Source organism: Peromyscus leucopus, chromosome 3 (assembly GCF_004664715.2).
Source record: "Peromyscus leucopus breed LL Stock chromosome 3, UCI_PerLeu_2.1, whole genome shotgun sequence".
Taxonomy (NCBI): domain Eukaryota; kingdom Metazoa; phylum Chordata; class Mammalia; order Rodentia; family Cricetidae; genus Peromyscus; species Peromyscus leucopus.
The window spans coordinates 7,812,777-7,831,678 of NC_051065.1; positions in this window are offsets into that span (position 1 = coordinate 7,812,777).

Sequence of the window (18,902 nt, forward strand, 5' to 3'; positions counted from 1 at the left end):
TTCATTAAATAATTTTTTGAGGCAGGAAAGATTTAATAGAAATTTGGGTGATTCACAGTGGAGCCAGCAACTGATACCAGGGAAGTTGGGGCATCCCTTCCTGGTGTCTGAATCTCAGTAATAAAAAGAATTAAAAAAACACTCTTAAAAAAGGCATGAGAACAATTTATTAAAAGAAAAATCTCGCCGGGCGGTGGTGGCGCACGCCTTTAATCCCAGCACTCGGGAGGCAGAGGCAGGTGGATCTCTGTGAGTTCGAGGCCAGCCTGGTCTCCAAAGCGAGTTCCAGGAAAGGCACAAAGCTACACAGAGAAACCTTGTCTCGAAAAACAAAAAACAAAAACAAAAAACAAAAAATAAAACAAAAGAAAAAGAAAAATCTCAGGGTTGGCTAGCTGTAAATCTCTCAGCTACCTGAAACTCAGGAGGACACTGGTCAAGAGAAAGAAAAGTCATCAGGAATGCCAGCCACATGTCAGAGAGGGAAGGTTTAGAAAGAGAATAAGGGACCCAAAATGCTAGCACATTTAAAAAACACGCTTAGATTCTGGGCAGCATCTGAAAGAAAAAGAAGAAAAGAAAATGGAATAGTTACACCCTTCTAAATCAAGACACAAAACGGAAGGTACAGCCAGTTTAACTTCACGATGGCTGGCTGGTAGAGACTGATCTAATGGAAGGAAGCCTGGGAAGAAAAAGATATTATCTTAGAAAAGCATATTTTCTGAGAAAATTATATTATTTTAGAAGCAATAGCTTCTTTTTCCTGGTGACCTAAAATAAGAGGTAGTACACACTGATGGACAGGACTTTAGAGATATCACAAAGGGAGAAAGTTAACCTTCCTCCTTTTCCCCTAAGATACCAATAATGAAGGTTCCACTGACTATTGGTTTCAGAACATGAACCATCAAGCTGTATTTAGTACAAAACACTGAGATATGCATTCTTATTTACCTAAGTATTAAGATTATATTTCATCTTACTATATTCATTCTGAGAGGATGATTAAATTCAGTTGATTATGAAATTAATTTTTTGGAAGAAGTTTCCTACAAGGACTGAACCCTAAGGATAATGAATCCTAATTAGGAAACTTATTTGGAAAGAAAATGAAATGAATCCATAAGATTAAAATCTAATTGCAACTATATCAAAAACTTCACTACTACTACTCATCTATATTAGCATAATCAATTTTGAAAAAATAACGGACTCATTTTATTATTTAAAATTGTGTTTCCACACATCAGCAGAATTTAATTCAAGTGAAACAAATCTTGATTAAGAATTGGAAAGTATTTTAAAATTTCCCAGAAGAGTAATGTTTCTGAATGAATTACAGTATTATAGAATATTAGCTGTCAAATTAGTTACAAAATAAGAAAGGAGACACTAAATTGCTTTTACCTAAAGTTATGAAACATGCTCCTAGAAAGGAAGTTTTTAGTGTTTTTGTAACAGCCAAAAAACTTTAAAATTTCTACCTTTAATAAAATGAGTGTACTATGTCAGAGACTTCTCATAAATAAAATTTCTTTTAATTTTTGAAATAATAATTTTCATGGAAATAATATTGGAAAAGTTGTGGTTAATGTTTCCAAAAGAAAAAATATAAAAAAAATTTCTCAGTGATATTTTTATAATTAACATATGATCAAATAAACTTTTGCAAGTGTTATTCGTGAATGGATACATGTATGAAGACAAATTATTCTATATTCTTCCAACTTACTTGAAGTTTCCTTCTTGAAGTTCTATAACCATTGCATTAATATTATTTCCTTTCTATTTCTCTGCTCTTCAACTGAGATTATTAGTTTGGATTTACCCACTATTCAAAACTTTAATAAAGAATAATTTAGTTTTAGTCTAATCACCATTAAAAAATATCATGCTTTGCTTAGAAACTCTAACCTACAAAATGCTTTTTTCCACTCTGTATCTGCTCCAGACTCTAAAATAATACATTAATTTCATGCCACAAAAGCCAGTGGGCATTTATTGATCACAAAATATCAGGATAAATCAACAGCTTGAACATTATCCTGGAGGCTTGAATATATTATTTGGTATATCCAGAGAAATGTTAAAGCTGTTGATTTATCCACATTTCATGGTCACTGGCATATATGTTTATAATATCATATAATATATTTATGGCTATATATTAGTTATATATGGGCATGTATATATACCACATGTAGGTATATATTAGATATATGCACATTATATAATATATAATATATGTATTTAGCATATTATATATTATAGAATATATGTATTTAAGTTGTTGATTTATCCAGATATTTTGCAATCAATAAATTTCCACTGGCATATATATATATATGTATGTGTACAATATTTTATATATATGTGTAATATATAGGTATATAATACATATGTGGATATGTATATACAAGGTATATATACTATATTAAATATTTATATATTATGTATGCATATGTATATATGTTAAATCAAGATCACACAGGCTCTTGCAGCCTCATGTGAGTCTGTTTCCTATTTTACTGTTAATTAGTGTTCAACCTCATGAAGACATGTGAGATTAGTTATGCATGCTTTTATAAAAGGAAACGTTTGTGAAAAAATGAAACAAGACTGTCAAAAACTTATAGAGGCATCTAAATTCAGTGAACTCTCACCATTGAGAAAAATAAAAGAGGTTGAATGAGACCATGCGCACTTCAGGAAACATAAAATTTGGTTAAATCAAACATAAAATTTGACCATAGGTACAATTCTTTGTATCCATGAGCAAAGCTGTTTGTGTTTGCCTTTTGCACTCAAGTATCTTATATACAGTAACTTGCAAGAAACATGAAAATAGTAGAGTGAAGTAATGGATTTCTGATCACATCAATTCAGATCAGTGCTCTGTGTAGGTAGAGATCTAAATGGCACCTTCTCAGGACTTGGCTAGCTCATCTCTTGAGCCATACAAATCAATTCATTTTGGTCAGAGAAGCATTGCCATGGTCTGCCTCTCCCATAAGAAGAAAATAAGCATATCATTGAGATTAACAGTGTTGGCAAACATTGTTGTTTATTTCAAGAAAGCAAGTAAACAATCTATCTTTGGTCCAAAATCCATCAACAGATTGTGCTTGATCAAACTTTAGTGAGGCCACTGTCTGCCATCTTGATGGAACTTTGATATTCAGCTTCCATTCCTGAAGCATTTTGATTTTATAATAATTTTTGTCAATTAAGTGACCCACTGACTACACACACACACACACACACACACACACACACACACACACACACACACACCTGATTATGCTTAATCACCCTTAATATTTACTTAACTTCCTCATCCTCAATTTTAATTTTTAAGTTCTTTGCCATATTCTGTAAGAATCCTTCTAAGTCAATTAAAAACAAGAAATCATACATTTTTATGTATCTACTAAGTAATATTCCATCTTGCATTTCTTATTTTGTTCTCAGCTATGAGTCCCCAGGTGCCTTTTGTGTATTTGAATATTATCTCTCTTTCATCCACAGCTAAGAACTAGCTACCAATCTTGTATCATCGCATTTACACACTATATCAACACAACAATGGTGATCAATAAGAAAAATATATCCAAGAAAGTACACACACACCCATGAATATACTCTTACACAGGGAAATAAATATCTGTATACTTTATATTCACAAACATAATAGGAATTCTATATTCTGTGAGACTTAAAGTAAAACATTTGGAATGGTAGTACATATCTTATTTTAGTGTTACTGGATGAATTCTTTTGTCACTAAAATCAGTTTGTCACTGTCTGGATGGTTTTTATCAGTATCAATTGAAAATTATGCATTGTTAAGTGACATCTAGACTATCAATACGTTTAGAATAAACATTAAAAATCCAGCAAAGTTATTTTTTTAGTAAGAAAAATTTTTCATTCATTTTACACACCAAAGATCCCCCTCTTACCTCCTCCCGCCCTCCCCATTGTCCCCATCCCAACCTACCCCCAACTTGCACCCATAAGAAGGCAAGGCCTCCCATTGGAGGCACATCCAATAGAGGCATGTCCAAGCTGCACAAGGTGTCCCATCATAGGTAGTGGGCTCCACCAAGTCTGCTCATATACCAGAGATGGATTCTGATCCTACTTCCAGGGAGCCTCCCAAGCAGAACAAGCTACATAACTGTCTCGGTGTACAGAGGGCCTAGTCCAGTCCCATGCAGGTGCTCTCCCCATATTTATTCAATATAGGACTTGAAGTTCTAGATAGAACAATAAGACAACAATAGGAGATCAAGGGGATACAAATTGGAAAGGAAGAAGTCAAAATTTCACTATTTGCAGATGATGTGATAGTATACCTAAGAGGCCCCAAAAATTCTACAAGAGAATTCCTACAGCTGATAAACACCTTCACTAATGTGGCAGAATACAAGATTAACTAAACAAAAATCAGTAGCCCTCCTATATGCAAAGTTCTTATTTACTGTTTGGAGAGTCCAGAATAAATTATCAAGTTTGTTCTATAAATGAACATTGATTTAATCCATACTACAGTACTTGGTTTTTCTTTTTGTTTGTTTGAAGCCATTTTCCTACCAATTGCTATGTTCATAAAATTTCTTTGTAAACTGAACTTTCTGTTTTGATTTAGAATTTTAGAAGACAGTTGCTAATATTCTGTTATCAATTGTTTTAAAATCTATTATGCTTTATAGGAAACAATGTTTCTAATGTTGATATAAAAAAGTAGGTGACATTATAAACTTGGGAATAGTAAGTTTATTGTTTCAAATGCCCTTAAACAAAACTCTTACAATATAATATAAAAGTCATATTTATTATCCAAAAATATCTTATTTCAATCTGTGGAAATAGTAACTTGTTTTCTTAGGCAAAATATCCTTCCCTCAATAAACACTTTTAGAAAACAAGAAGTAATTCTCCATGTCCTTATTTTCCATGTTTCACTAAATTACTCAATACATTCTTTACATTATAAAAATCAAGAAAATAACTGGATGTTATCTGTTTATGAAATCAAAATTTACAAAAATTACTCACTTTTAATTAAAAAAAGAGTTTTCATCCTGGAAAAAATTTCAAATGAAGATCTCTATCACTGTGAAAATAAATTGTAACTCTATATACCTGGGCTCATTAGACCCACTGCATTCCTCCAGCTTGTGTTCTATTGATGGTGTCATAGGATTCAACATAACTACAGGTCATGCTGAACATAGATAGACAAGGTGTTTGTGTTTGAAATGTTATACATCAAAAAAGCTTCTGACACACATCTTACACATGTTGCTAGTTATGGAGTAAACTCTTTTTGTAAATAAATTCATTATATCTGCTAATTTACATGTTTACACATATTTAATATTTCTTTTACTAGTCTGCATCAACAGTAGGAACAATTTCTTATTAATTTTCTTCAATCTTCACTCACTCTACCAAAAACTCAATTATTTATTTTCAACACTCCTAGGTTAATTATAAGAACTTGTATTAAAGAACTCTAGAGTGAATTTTTTTTTTAAAAAAATCCACATTTGTATTCTATCAACTATTTCTGCAAGTTAGACTGTTGTATTTCAACTAGATTTTTCCATTGTGCAAGTGAGTGTCTTTGTGTGTGTGTGTGTGTGTGTGTATGAGTGTGAGTGTGTGTGCACACTTGTGCACTTAGGATTGTTTCAGAGCCTTAATCACCAAAGAATCCTTAAATAAAGATGAATTTATATTACCAAACCTTCTTGTATAATTCCAACATAAATTCAGTAGTTTCACAAAGGATATTGTAAGTAAATTTTAAATAAAAAATAAAAAATCACATGGAACATTACCTTAGAATTTCATTTTCTTGTTCTTTCTGTAGTTACCTTTTGAAAGACTTCTATAGCTTTGGCAATATGAAATTGGCATTATAGAAACCAAGATTATTGAATAAGAATATTCTTGATCTTATAAGCCTACAGTGTAAGGAGGAGGAGAAAACCCAAATTTAAATGCATTAATTAGCTAAGTGAGTTTATTACATAAGACTACAAATGTAAATGGTTCTTCTGGAGAACAATCTGTTGGTAATTAGATAAATGAGATGCATCAGCGCACACTTAATAGGGAATACAGTAGCTAAACTGTCCATTATTCATACATTCCACTAATAAAAAAATATGAGATTTTTTTTTGTTGTTTTTTTCGAGACAGGGTTTCTCTGTGTAGCTTTGCGCCTTTCCTGGAACTCACTTGGTAGCCCAGGCTGGCCTTGAAAAATATGAGATTTATAGTAGAATCAGATGCAGCAGTCAGAGGCAACAAGACAAAGGTAGATACACCCCCATAGAACTATTGCAAAAGTTTGTTAACTCACTTAGAAAACAATGTAAGTTATGGCACAATACCACTTAGTACTTATGCAATTTAAATTCTTACTTAATTTAAATTGTATTACATACTTTTACTGTTTCTAATACTTGAAAATGAAAATATGACTTTTGTGTTATAAAATACCTGTGAAGTGTTGTATCAATGTGGGAATCCTGCTTCCCAAATAGAGCTAAACAACATGCAAAGTCTATGCAGGACAGAACTCCAGTTTATATACAGGAATGTCTCTAATGATAAGCTAATAAAGCAACATGTAAATGTGAGTGTTTTGCTAAAATAAATAAATTGATCTTATTTAATAATATTGAATTATTTTCATGCATAAATATTTGTATTAACAGTTCTTTTAAAGACTTATACCCTCAAATATAGACTAATTTTCAACTTTAAATATATATTTAACTTTAAAAATTTGTATATATAATTGGCATACTATATCTCAATAACAACCAGTGTAAATAGCACTATAAATTACTTAACATGTATTTACAAAATTCACATTTTCATTATCAAAATTTTGCTAAAATGTAAACAAATGTTGATTTTGCTGTTTTGGCATATTTCCATTAAAATGGATATATACTAAAAAACATTGCATTTATGATGAAATTGTAAGTGTTAAGCACAGAATTATTAATATTCATTTTAAGGGAAATTTTAGATTTTACACTAATTATTTTTTATTACTTTAAAATACATTCACATCATTTCTCCCTTCCTTTCCTCCCTCCAAACCTACCTGGGCATATACCCCTACACTCTTGCTCCATATTAGAAAGGAATCATGTTTTTTTTATTTGTTATTGTTACACACACACACACACACACACACACACATCCAACCTGCTTAATTCATTTAATGTTACTTGTATGTATAACTTCAGAGCTGACCACTTGGTAATGGAAAACCAGTTGAGGGGTTCTTCCCCGAGGAGGCCCTTTTCTCCTACTCTGGGCATTCCTTAGTTGCCTGCAGCTCTTTATCTAGGGATGAAATCCCGTGAAATTTTTTTCCCCTTCTGTGTTTGCATGTCTATTGATGGTGCATTTCTTCTATTTTGTTTAGACAGCCACGTTGCTGAAGTCCTCATTCTCACATCATTATTATTTCATTTCTAATAGTCCAATTGTTCTGAAATTTTGATTTCTACATTTTATACAATATATTTTAATCATGTTCTTTCCCCTCCTCCACATCACATTAGATCATCCTTAAATCCCTACTTAGTGAACTTCATGTTCTTTGTATTTTAAAAAATAGTTTTAAAAATGTATAAGAAGAAAGTAAAATAGAAATGGTTGGTAATATTTCAAGATATAAATGATTAATAAATATAATTCAACTAGTCAACTGAATCAAAGAAAATATTAAGTTCATAATTTAAAAACAAAATGATTGCTATAGAAGTAGTGGTTCCATGTGGACAAGACAGAGATAAGAATAGGTTGGGCACAGTTAGCATTAAGGGGACTTAAATTAAATAACACATCAAGCATCATAATTGAAATTGATAGGTATGGCAAACAAAAGTTATTCATGTACAAAATATATTAGTTCACTTACCTATGAGTTCTAAAAATGCCAAACACATGTAACTGTGTGAAACAGATGTAGCCAAGTAGTGATGGGAAAATGTAGGTCAGTTGGTAAAATGTGAACTTACACAAAGGAATAAATTTATATATCATATAAATCTATAGCAAATAATATTATATTCTGTAAAATCCCTCAGTTAATAGGTGCTAGATAACTCTATTGAGATGGTCAACAAATTTGTTTGACTATAGAATTAATTTCAATATACATATGAATGATGATCTCACACACACACACACACACACACATATATATATATATATGACATGGGATTATATTACCACACCATGTAATGCACTTATATAAATACAATTAATTAAAAATTTTACTAAAATCAATCATTCAGAAACTCCAATAGTAGCATTTCCACATATTTAACAAGTCGTGTATTCAAGCTCTATCCTTATAAAGAAATGCTGTTTCTCTCTACCTTTATTGTGACTTTATTGACGAAATTATCTCATGCACTAAGTCAGCCAGTCTTCCTCAGTGCCCTTTTCAACAGCCATGCTCAGGTGAATGTTTTAAGAACACTTTTCTCCTTACTTATTTGTATTACCTGCCTCAGTGTCTAAACTCTCTGACAGGCCTGGAAACTCCCATTTCAAGACTTATTTAGTACCTTTCAGAGCAATAAATAAACTTTACTGGTTAAAGTACATTGTGAATACTAGTGAGAGCAAATGGGTAATGCATCTTTAAATGTGGGACAAGCATAGGCAACCATAAAAATTCCATTAGGATATTTTCAAATATTTGAAATGACTACCATATCCTAAAGACAATATTCTTTAACATATATGTAAGAAATATTCTTGACTTCTTCCTATTAGAATCTACCTAAAATAATAGATTCTAACTGATTAGAAATTCCAGTAAATCCTGAGTAATAAATGAGACAGTGGTTATCCAGATATGTCCATGAGGCTAGGGTATTTCATACCTATACAAAATATATACATATATACATATAGATGCTTGTGTACTGTACGTATGATTTACTATGACAGAAAATAAATCACTTGTTCAAGATATAACATTAGCAACTTCTTTTCAAAAGTGAAGCCTGAATAATTTTGACCAAACATCATATGTCATAACATTCAATTTGGAAAGTATTGTGATAGCTTCAAGACAGAGCAGAGAGTAAGGTCATTAAAAGTTTGAAAACTCTGAAAACTGTTTCAGTGTTCCTCATCCACTCATAGTTTTGAAATAGGAAAATAGTTTTATTTATGAATATTCACCTAACACTAGCAATAATTACTTTCTTAATTAAAATGTAAGTCCTTATACATAACATGATTATAAGCATACTGAGTTCAAAGCAAAGGAGAGACCTCATTGCAAAGTTTTTGTGCAATTGTACCAATGATGTGCTTGATGCTAAAATCACACTACATGGTGATTTTAGAGACTAAATTTCATACACAGAAAGTCATCACAACCATTTTAATTAATCTCTCTTCTGTTTTCCGCAAGGGTAATAGCTATCCTGAAATTCTTTTAGAACATGAAATTGCAGGAATAGAAAAAAATCTGGGGGACCACTGCTAAATACTGAACTAATTGAAAACCACAGGAAAAAGAAAATCACTTCATGAACTGAATCACTGCCTACTTTGACCACCTAAAAAGAGAAACATCTGGAAACACCTGACTTCTACAATGACAAGTCTTTCCTGTCACTGAATTATCTTTCAATATTTTATTCTACTTTTTATTATTCCATGCTAACAGTAGGAAACTTTCATGTACTGAGTTATATTTCAAGCTCTTCCTAGATAAGTCATTAGAGTTCCTCTGACATTTTTCATGAGAAAGCAGATTCCTAACTCAAATTAGTATCAGGTTTTTGAATGCTGTGAGTTTCTCACCCCTTAGGAATTCTAGAATACAGGAAAGTTATGAAAATTGAAGAGCATGTCTGACTTTGAGAAGCTCAAACTTATGCACACCTGTGTATGTGGTCACAATAATTAATGACTAAAGACAATAAAGTAAGGCTAATGAGATCATCATCAAAATATATAATATAGAAAAATCATCTCTAAAATGAGAAATAAAGTGGGGAATGATCAAGACTTCTTGGAGCAGGCTATCTTTATGGAAACATCAACTCTATATGTGAGAAGCAGCAAAACCATACTTGAAACTGTTCAGAGCAGTGTGATGACTCATAGAATTTGTAAATAAGCACGTCCACAATAGTACTGATTAACTGAAAGGACATCAGGACAGTTTGGAAGCAGGGGCCTAATTTAAGAAAGCTGAAATGTTTGAGCAGGATCTCACAGGACAAGAGAGCTAATAGCAGGTTCTTAAATGAGGAATTCACTCTTCTGTAGAAAAGCTTTGGGCAGCACTTTATAGATTTCTTTTCAAGCAATTTTCATGTAATTAAAATTGAATCCTGGCTTTTATTAAGTTCCAGTTATGAGAAATATTCCCAAAAGGAAAATTAATTTCTCCTTCAATTATCCTTTTGAGATATCTGCATCAGGGATACCTGAATAAAAGATATGCCGTTCTATGTCAATTAATATAGTACATAATCATATAAAAGGTTAAAGTTAAAAAATTATATAATGAGATACATGATAACACTGTTATTAACATTGACAGAAACAGTATTAGCATAAATGTTAGGAAGAATATTGAAAGAATTGCAAAGAATATTCTTAACGGAGAATTTTTTGCTTCAGAATTGCTATACAAACAATGCACTAGATATAGGCTATTCTGAAATGCTTTGGAAACTAAGACCAGTGTCTCTGACAATGTTATTATTTATTTCAAAGTCATTTTATTAGCAAGAAAACTCTTTTGTGTAATGGGCTCTTAGCTCTTAATAATAATTTTCATTTTTTTAACAAAATTATGCTGACATGTTGCCTCTCATCCAGGCTTTTAAATAACACAATGTGTAGTAGTATCATTTTTGTAGGCATCAAACACACATGTTGATACATAAGTACAAGGTTTTATTGGAGCGTAATTTCCCCTGGTTAGTTCCTGAGATACAATTTCAAGGTACTCTAGCATCATATTTGTCTTAGAGCTACTATTGATATGCTGAAACACCAGGACCAAAGAAATTTGGAAAGGAATGGGTTCATTCAATTGTGCTTCCCCATCACAGTTCATCATCAAAGAAAGTCAGAAAAGGAATTCAAGCAGGTAAAGGTCTTTGAGACAGAAGTTGATGCAGAGGCCATGAATCAGTGCCTCCAGCTGGCTGCCTCATTGCTTGCTCAGTCTGCATTTTTATAGAACCCAGGACCACCAGCTCAGGTTTGACCCAACCCACAATGGACTGGGCCTTCCTCCATCAATCATTAGTTAAGAAAATGCTCTACAGTCTTGCCTACAGTCTGATCTTGTGGAGGCATTTTCTTAATTGAAGTTCCCTGTTCTAAGATGACTTTAGTTTGTATCAAGTTGACATAAAACTATCCAGCACAATGCTCAGTAGAGGTTCATTAAATTAGAAGTTTAAAACAACAAGCAAGTCAACTCATCCTCCCAAGTACTCTGGATGAGTCTGAAGTAAGTTTCAAGAACAGTTTATATTTTTAAGACAGTAGTAATTTACATTTAATAGCATTTTATTCTTTGAATATTTATTATAAAGAAGTAGTATCCAAGCATAATCTTGTTTTTTCTATAGAAATACATTTTGTTTGCTGCACAAAATTCACTGATACATCAAATTTAAATCCACACAGTATACATTCATTCTTAAAATTATATGAGAGTCATATAGTTTATGAAGAAGAAATAAAATTTTAAAGTTAGCTGCATACTTAAGTTATTTTAAGTAAAACAAAATATTCAATATACTTTCTACTTACAAAGTGCATTATGATAGATTCTATGTGACAATGATTACATCTAAAAATTATTACATTCTTCCTTTTTCTTATGCAATGTAAATAAGTTAATTTTTACTTTTGAGAATTTGTTTAAGTCTTTTGGTTTGCATGACATTTTACCTATTTTGAGATTACAGTATCATGCTTTAGTTTATGTGCACTTTTGGTAGTCAAAACTCTAGGCAACTGAAAAATCTATTGCTTTAAATGTTAATCATTTTATTGTAGTGACTTTGTAGAAATTCCTCTCTTAACACTTCACTGAAGTATTTAACATTATTTGATTTTAAATGCAAAACATACATAAATATGTTCATAGTAAATTCATAAGAAATTACATCAAATTCTTTAGACTTTGTTAACAAGTTCGATGTTCATTATATTTTTATGATTAATATAGTTTGGGTTTATTTTTAAGTATTTTATTTTTTCTGTTTTTTTTCCCTTTGTTTTTTCTAGACAGGGTTTCTCTGTGTAGCTTTGTGCCTTTCCTGGAACTCATTCTGTAGCCCAGGCTGGCCTTGAACTCACAGATAGCTAACTGCCTGCGTCTGCCTCTTGAGTGCTGGGATTAAAGGCGTGCGTCACCACCGCCCGGCTAAGTATTTTATTTTTCATGTGCACTCAATTCAAGTGTTTCCTTTTCCTAACAGAATCTTAAAAAAAGAAATACCAGTACAAACCCAAAGAACTCATTGCCTTGAGGTGGGAAAAATGTTATGTATTTGCATTAGCTACTTCTCCCTCGGTTGTGAAAATGACATGAAATGAAAGACTGAAAGTAGAGCAGTTTTGCGTTTCATGATTTTAGTGAGTTCTCAGTTCATTCATGGCAAGAGAGGCAGAGTAAAAGAATCATGTGTGTCCAGTCTAATGAGACCTTTTGTTAATTCTTCACATGACAGAGTATAGTGGATTGAAATGCAGGCGAGAGACAAAGTGGGTCAGGCCTTCAAAGGCTTGTGAGTAATGAAATACTTCCATTTGGACAGCCCTACACTTACACATCTTTAATTTGCATTCCCCTGGTGACTAGGGATGTTGAACTTTATTGAGGGCTTCTCAAACATTTTGTTTCCTATTGTGTAAATTCTCAGTCTAGATATGTAACCCATTGTTAATCAGGTTATTTGTTTTCATGATCCAGTTAAGTTCTTCACATATTTTTGGGTATTAGCCCCCTATCAGATTTGTAGTTAGTAAAAATCTTTTCCCATGCTGCAGGCTGCCACTTTGTCCCAATGACAACATCTTTTGCCATGCAGAAGTTTTCAAGACTATGAAATACTATTTATTGTGTGTTATATTAGTGCCTGCACTAATGATGTTTTGTTGAGAAAGTCTTCCTATGTCAATGAATTCAAGGCTATCCCCGATTTTCTCTTCTATCAGGCTCAGTGTATCTTGTATTTATGTTATGGTCTTTGATCCATTTGGAGTTGAATTTGAATAGGTACTGAGAGTGAATAATCTTGTCTTGTTCCTAATTTTAATGGAATGTCTATGAGTTTCTCTCCATATAAGGTGGTGTTATATAAAAGATGGCTGTAAATTGCTTGTATTATGTTGGGGTATGTTCCTTGTACTCTAAGCACTCCAGGACTTTAATCATAAGGGAGTGTTGGAGTCTTTCAAAGAACTATTCTGCATCTAATTAAATGATCATGTGGTTTTTATATTTCAGATTGTTTATATGGTAGATTATACTTATTGATTTACATATCTTGAACAATTCCTGCTTCTCTGGGATGAAAGCTACTAGATAATGGTAGATCACCTCTTTCATGTGTTCTTGAATTCAATTTGCAAGAATTTTATTATGAATTTTTGCATTGCCCAGCACTCAGGAGGCAGAGCCAGGTGGTTCTCTGTGAGTTCAAGGCCAGCCTGGGCTACAGAGTGAGTTTCAGGAACAGCACAAAGCTACACAGAGAAACCGTGTCTCAAAAAAACCAAAACAACAACAACAAAAAAAGAATTTTTGCATCTGTGTTCATAAGAGTAATTAGTCTGTACTTGCATTTGTTTGCTTTTTCTTAAGTAGTTAAGGTATCAAGGTAAATGTGGCCTCACTAAATGAATTGGGAAATATTCTGTTTCTATTTGGTGAAATAATTTGAGGAGTATTAACTTTAACTCTTCTTTGAACATTTCTTATAAGTTAAAGTAAAAAACATCTGGATCTGAGCTATTTTTGCTCGGGAGACTTTTAATTACTTCTATTTCACTAGGGTTTATCATTCTGTTTAAATTACTTCTATGATATTGATTCAGCTTTTTTAAGTGATAAATATAGAGAAAATTATCCATTTATTTTATTCAATTTGGTGGAGTACATATGATTTCCTTTGTGTCTGTCATTATGCCCCCCATTTCATTTATAATTTTCTTAATTTTGATCTTCTATGTGTACCTTTTAGTTATTTTTAAGTGTTTTCTCACAGTCTAAGTATTATTACAGTCTGAGGGATCGAGGGTGCTCATAAAATGTGTCTGTGTGGAGTTAAAATAGTGTGTTACACTGAAGAGAGAGAGAGGAGAGACAAGGTTGGATCAGTTAGTGAGAAGGTTTAGTAGTCAATGGATGAGGCTATGAATGGTGTTCATGAGTTTGACCTGAGATGGACGCACAACCAGCACTCTCCAAAGGGGCCAGGAAAAGTGTCACTCAGTAGCTGATATGCAAACAGTATGGCCCAGATTTGGTTCATGGTATTTAGAAAACCAATCTGGTAACTTTTCAAGTTTCTGGCCACTTTTTATAGTAATCTTCCTTTTGGTCACAGAGAAAACAGGCATGGGTATAAGCTCTGCAAAAGGAGAAATAGATAAGGGAGTTGTAGGGCAATGAATTTGCTTTTGATAGCCTAATATAGAGCAGTTTCCCAAACCTATTAGGACATGCTGTCAGTTAGAGGTAGAGGTCTCTTGGACATAAAATAGCCATACGTAAAAGCTGCCCAGGACAAGTATAGTTAGAAATAAAGGGGAAGTGAGCCAGTTTAGATATCCAACCAGCAGCTTGGATCAGTTTGAAATGTTGAGACATAGACATGACTGAAATGTAAGTATGATATCACCTACCAATGCTACCTGAAGAGAGAAAACTTGGGGGTGGAGTAGAATTTGGAGGGCCTTGTATGTTAAAATGTGGGACAGGTAGTAAGGAAAGAAGAGAGTAATAGGTGACCTGAAGATTAACTTCTTTGATTCATGCATAAGAAGTTTAACTATGGCTAGAGGTACATTCCTGTATATGAATACCTGATGGTGTAGCTTTAAGACCTTATTAAGCAAAAGGTTGGAGAGGGAAAGAAAAGCTTGTGGGTTGAGATTAATAAAGGGGTGGCATGTTAGTATGATCAAAACTAGTGGAGGAATCATCTGGTTTGTTTTTCATAACTAGGAGGAGTTGTTTTTCCTTGATTGACTTATGTTTCTTTTAAGCAAGATGGAAATAAAGTCACATGGCAAAATCCATCCTTTTCAACCTCAGCAAAGATGGCTGTTAGTGCTGATAAACACCTTCATTAATGTGGCTAGATACAAGATTAACAAAAAAAAAAGTAGCCTATTTACAGCAGCCACAAATAACAAAAGATACCTTACAATAAATCTAACTGAGCAAGTGAAAGTCCTGAATAACAAGAACTTTAAGTATCTGAAGAAAGAAACTGAAGAAGATATCAGAAAAAGAAAATATCTCCTATGTGCATTGATAGGTAGGATTAACATAGTAAAAAAAAATGTCAATGTTACCAAAAACAATCTACAGATTCGGTGTAATCCCCATAAAAATCCCAACCAAATTCTTCACAGACCTGGAAAGAACAATACTCAATTTCATACAGAAAAAAAAAACAAAAACAAAAACAAAAAAACCCAGGCTAGCTAAAATAATCCTGTACAACAAAGCCACATCTGGAGGCATCACCATCCCTGACCTCAAGCTCTACTATAGAGCTGTAGTAATAAAAACAGCTTAGTTTTGGCATAAAAAGTTACATGTCAATCAATGCAATTGAATCAAAGACCGTGATAATAACTCACACACCTATGAACACCTGATTTTTGACAAAGAAGCCAAAACTGTACATTAGAAAAAGGAAAGTATCTCCAACAAATAGTGCTGGCATAACTAGATGTCAACATGTAGAAGACTGCACATGGATCCATGTCTCTTGCCATTCCCCAAACCTGATGTCCAAGTGGATCAAAGACCTCAATATAAAACCAGTTACACTCAACCTGATAAAAAAAGAAAGTAGGAAGTAGACTTGAATGCATTGACACTGGAGATCACTTCCTAAATATAACACCAGTAGCACAGACACTGAGAGCAACAATTAATAAATGGTAACTCTGAGAAGCTTCTGTAAGGCAAAGGACATAAGTAAAATAAATAAGACAAAATTACAGCCTATAGAGTGGGAAAAGATCTTCACCCACCCTATATCTGACAGAGGGCTGATCTCCAAACTATATAGTGAATTCAAGAAACTAGACATCAAAATACCAAACAATCCAATTAAAAAATGGTTTCAACAATTCTCGCTCATATAAACCCTCCTCTTTCTCGATAATTAGACTCCGAGCGCTCCACCCGGGGCCTAGCCATAGATGTCTGCATCCAGATTCCTCAGTCCTTGGATGGGGTTTCTGGCACAACTATTAGGGTGTTTGGCCATCCCATCACCAGTGTAGGTCAGTCCCGGCTGTCTCTCGGCCATTGCCAGCAGTCTTTTGTGGGGGTATCTTTGTGGATTTCTGTGGGCCTGTTTAGCACTTTGTTTCTCTCTTTTCTCATGTGGTCTTCATTTACCATGGTCTCCTATTCCTTGTTCTCCCTCTCTGTTCTTGATCCAGCTGGGATCTCCTGTTCTCTTTCCCTTGACCTGCCCTTCATTACTCCCACTCATGTCCAGGTTGTTCATGTAGATCTCAGCCATTTCTCTGTCATTGGGTGATCCCCGTGTCTTTCTTGGGGTCCTGTTTTCCAGGTAGCCTCACTGGTGATATGAGTAGCAGTCCAGTCATCCTTGTTCCACATCTAGTATCCTCCTATGAGTGAGTACATACCATATTTGTCTTTCTGAGTCTGGGTTACCTCACTCAGGATGATTTTTTCTAGATCCATCCATTTGCCTGCAAACCTCATGATGTCATTGTTTTTCTCCGCTGAGTAGTATTCCATTGTGTATATGTGCCACAATTTATTTATCCATTCTTCAGTTGAAGGGCATCTAGGTTGTTTCCAGGTTTTGGCTATTACAAACAATGCTGATATAAACATAGCGGAGCAAGTGCTCTTGTGGTATGATTGAGCATTTCTTGGGTATATGCCCAAGAGTGGTATAGCTGGATCTTGTGGGAGATTGATTCCCAATTTTCTAAGAAAGCACCATATTGATTTCCAAAGTGGTTGTACAAGCTTGCATTCCCACCAGCAGTGGAGGAGAGTTCCCCAAGTTCCACATCCTCTCCAGCATAAAGTGTCCTCAGTGTTTTTGATCTTAGCCATTCTGACAGGTGTAAGGTGGTATCTCGGAGTTGTTTTGATTTGCATTTCCCTGATGATTAGGGATGTTGAGCAATTCCTTAAATGTCTTTTAGCCATTTGAGTTTCCTCTTTTGAGAATTCTCTGTTTAGTTAATTAAAAAATGGACTACAGATCTAAACAGACAATTCTCAACAGAGGAATCTCAAATGGCTGAAAAACATTTAAGGAATTGCTCAGCATCCTTAGTCATCAGGGAAATGCAAATCAAATCAATCTGAGACACCATCTTATGCCTGTCAGAATGGCTAAGATAAAAAACACTGAAGATAACTTATGTTGGAGAGGATATGGAACAAGGGGAACACTCCTCCACTGTTGGTAGGAGTACAAACTTATATAGCCACTTTGGAAATCAGTATGGTGGTTTTTCAGAAAATCAGGAATCAATCTTTAATCAATCCACCTTGTGGGTAGAGGTTCTAATGGTAGGGACTTGGCCATTGCATGCCTTGAGGGGCTTTGAATGCCTGCTAGTGAAGAGGGAAGAGACCAATTGGTGAGTTGAGAAAAGGAATGTTTTGGAGGAGATCTCAACCATCCAAAGGGAAGGACACAATGGTTTTTCTGTTACAGAGCTGAGGGTGAGGCTAGGACAGTGGATGTGGAGGAAAGGAAAGAGAGGTGAAGTTAGCATACCTGCTTCCCTGACCTGTGTGGCAAGTTGTTCCCAAGAAATGCCTGTTGGAGATGGGGACTGAGGCAAGGCTGCAGTGTTTGGACAACTCAGTCTAGACAGTGGAAGACAAATTCCCTTCAGTAGAATATTTTTACCCCATGGTTTCTGTCTCTCTAGAGTAACTTAAATCAATACCACATATTAAATATATTAATATTCACCTAAAATTTTGTTCCCAAACTTCTTCATTATATGTTTTACTCTCCCAACTTTAAGGTAATAATCAGTTTATCTTCATGTAAGGAGTAACATAATATTGTTAGTGGCATGCTGAAATTTATAGTGTAATATAATGAACTATTTTATATTAAAACATAAAAATATCCTCATATTATCAGGAATGCTTATGAAATGTTGTTAATTGTACTGCTTACCAATGTGACAGGAGTGAGGGTCCCCTGGGAGATGGACCTCCATCATGGCTAAGGGTAATTATCTGGATTGTATTCATTGAGGTGGGAAGATCTGGCCACTTTTAGTAGCATCTTTCTCTGGCTGGATTTTGGCCTATATAGATGGAGTAAGGCCCTGTGCAGCAATATGCACTTATTGCTTGGTTATTGAAATGTGGATTCATGTGGCCTGTTGCTTCACGCTCTTGCAGCCTTTACTTTGCCACTGTGGTGAACTATACATACCATGAACTGTGCACACACACAAAAAAATCTTTCTCCTTTAAATTGTTTTTGTTGAGATATTATATCAGAGCAAAAGGAAATAAATTAAGACAAATTCTTGGCATAAAAAATTAAAGGTATCATTTAACTTGTTTTAACTTATTAAGAATCAACTGCAAT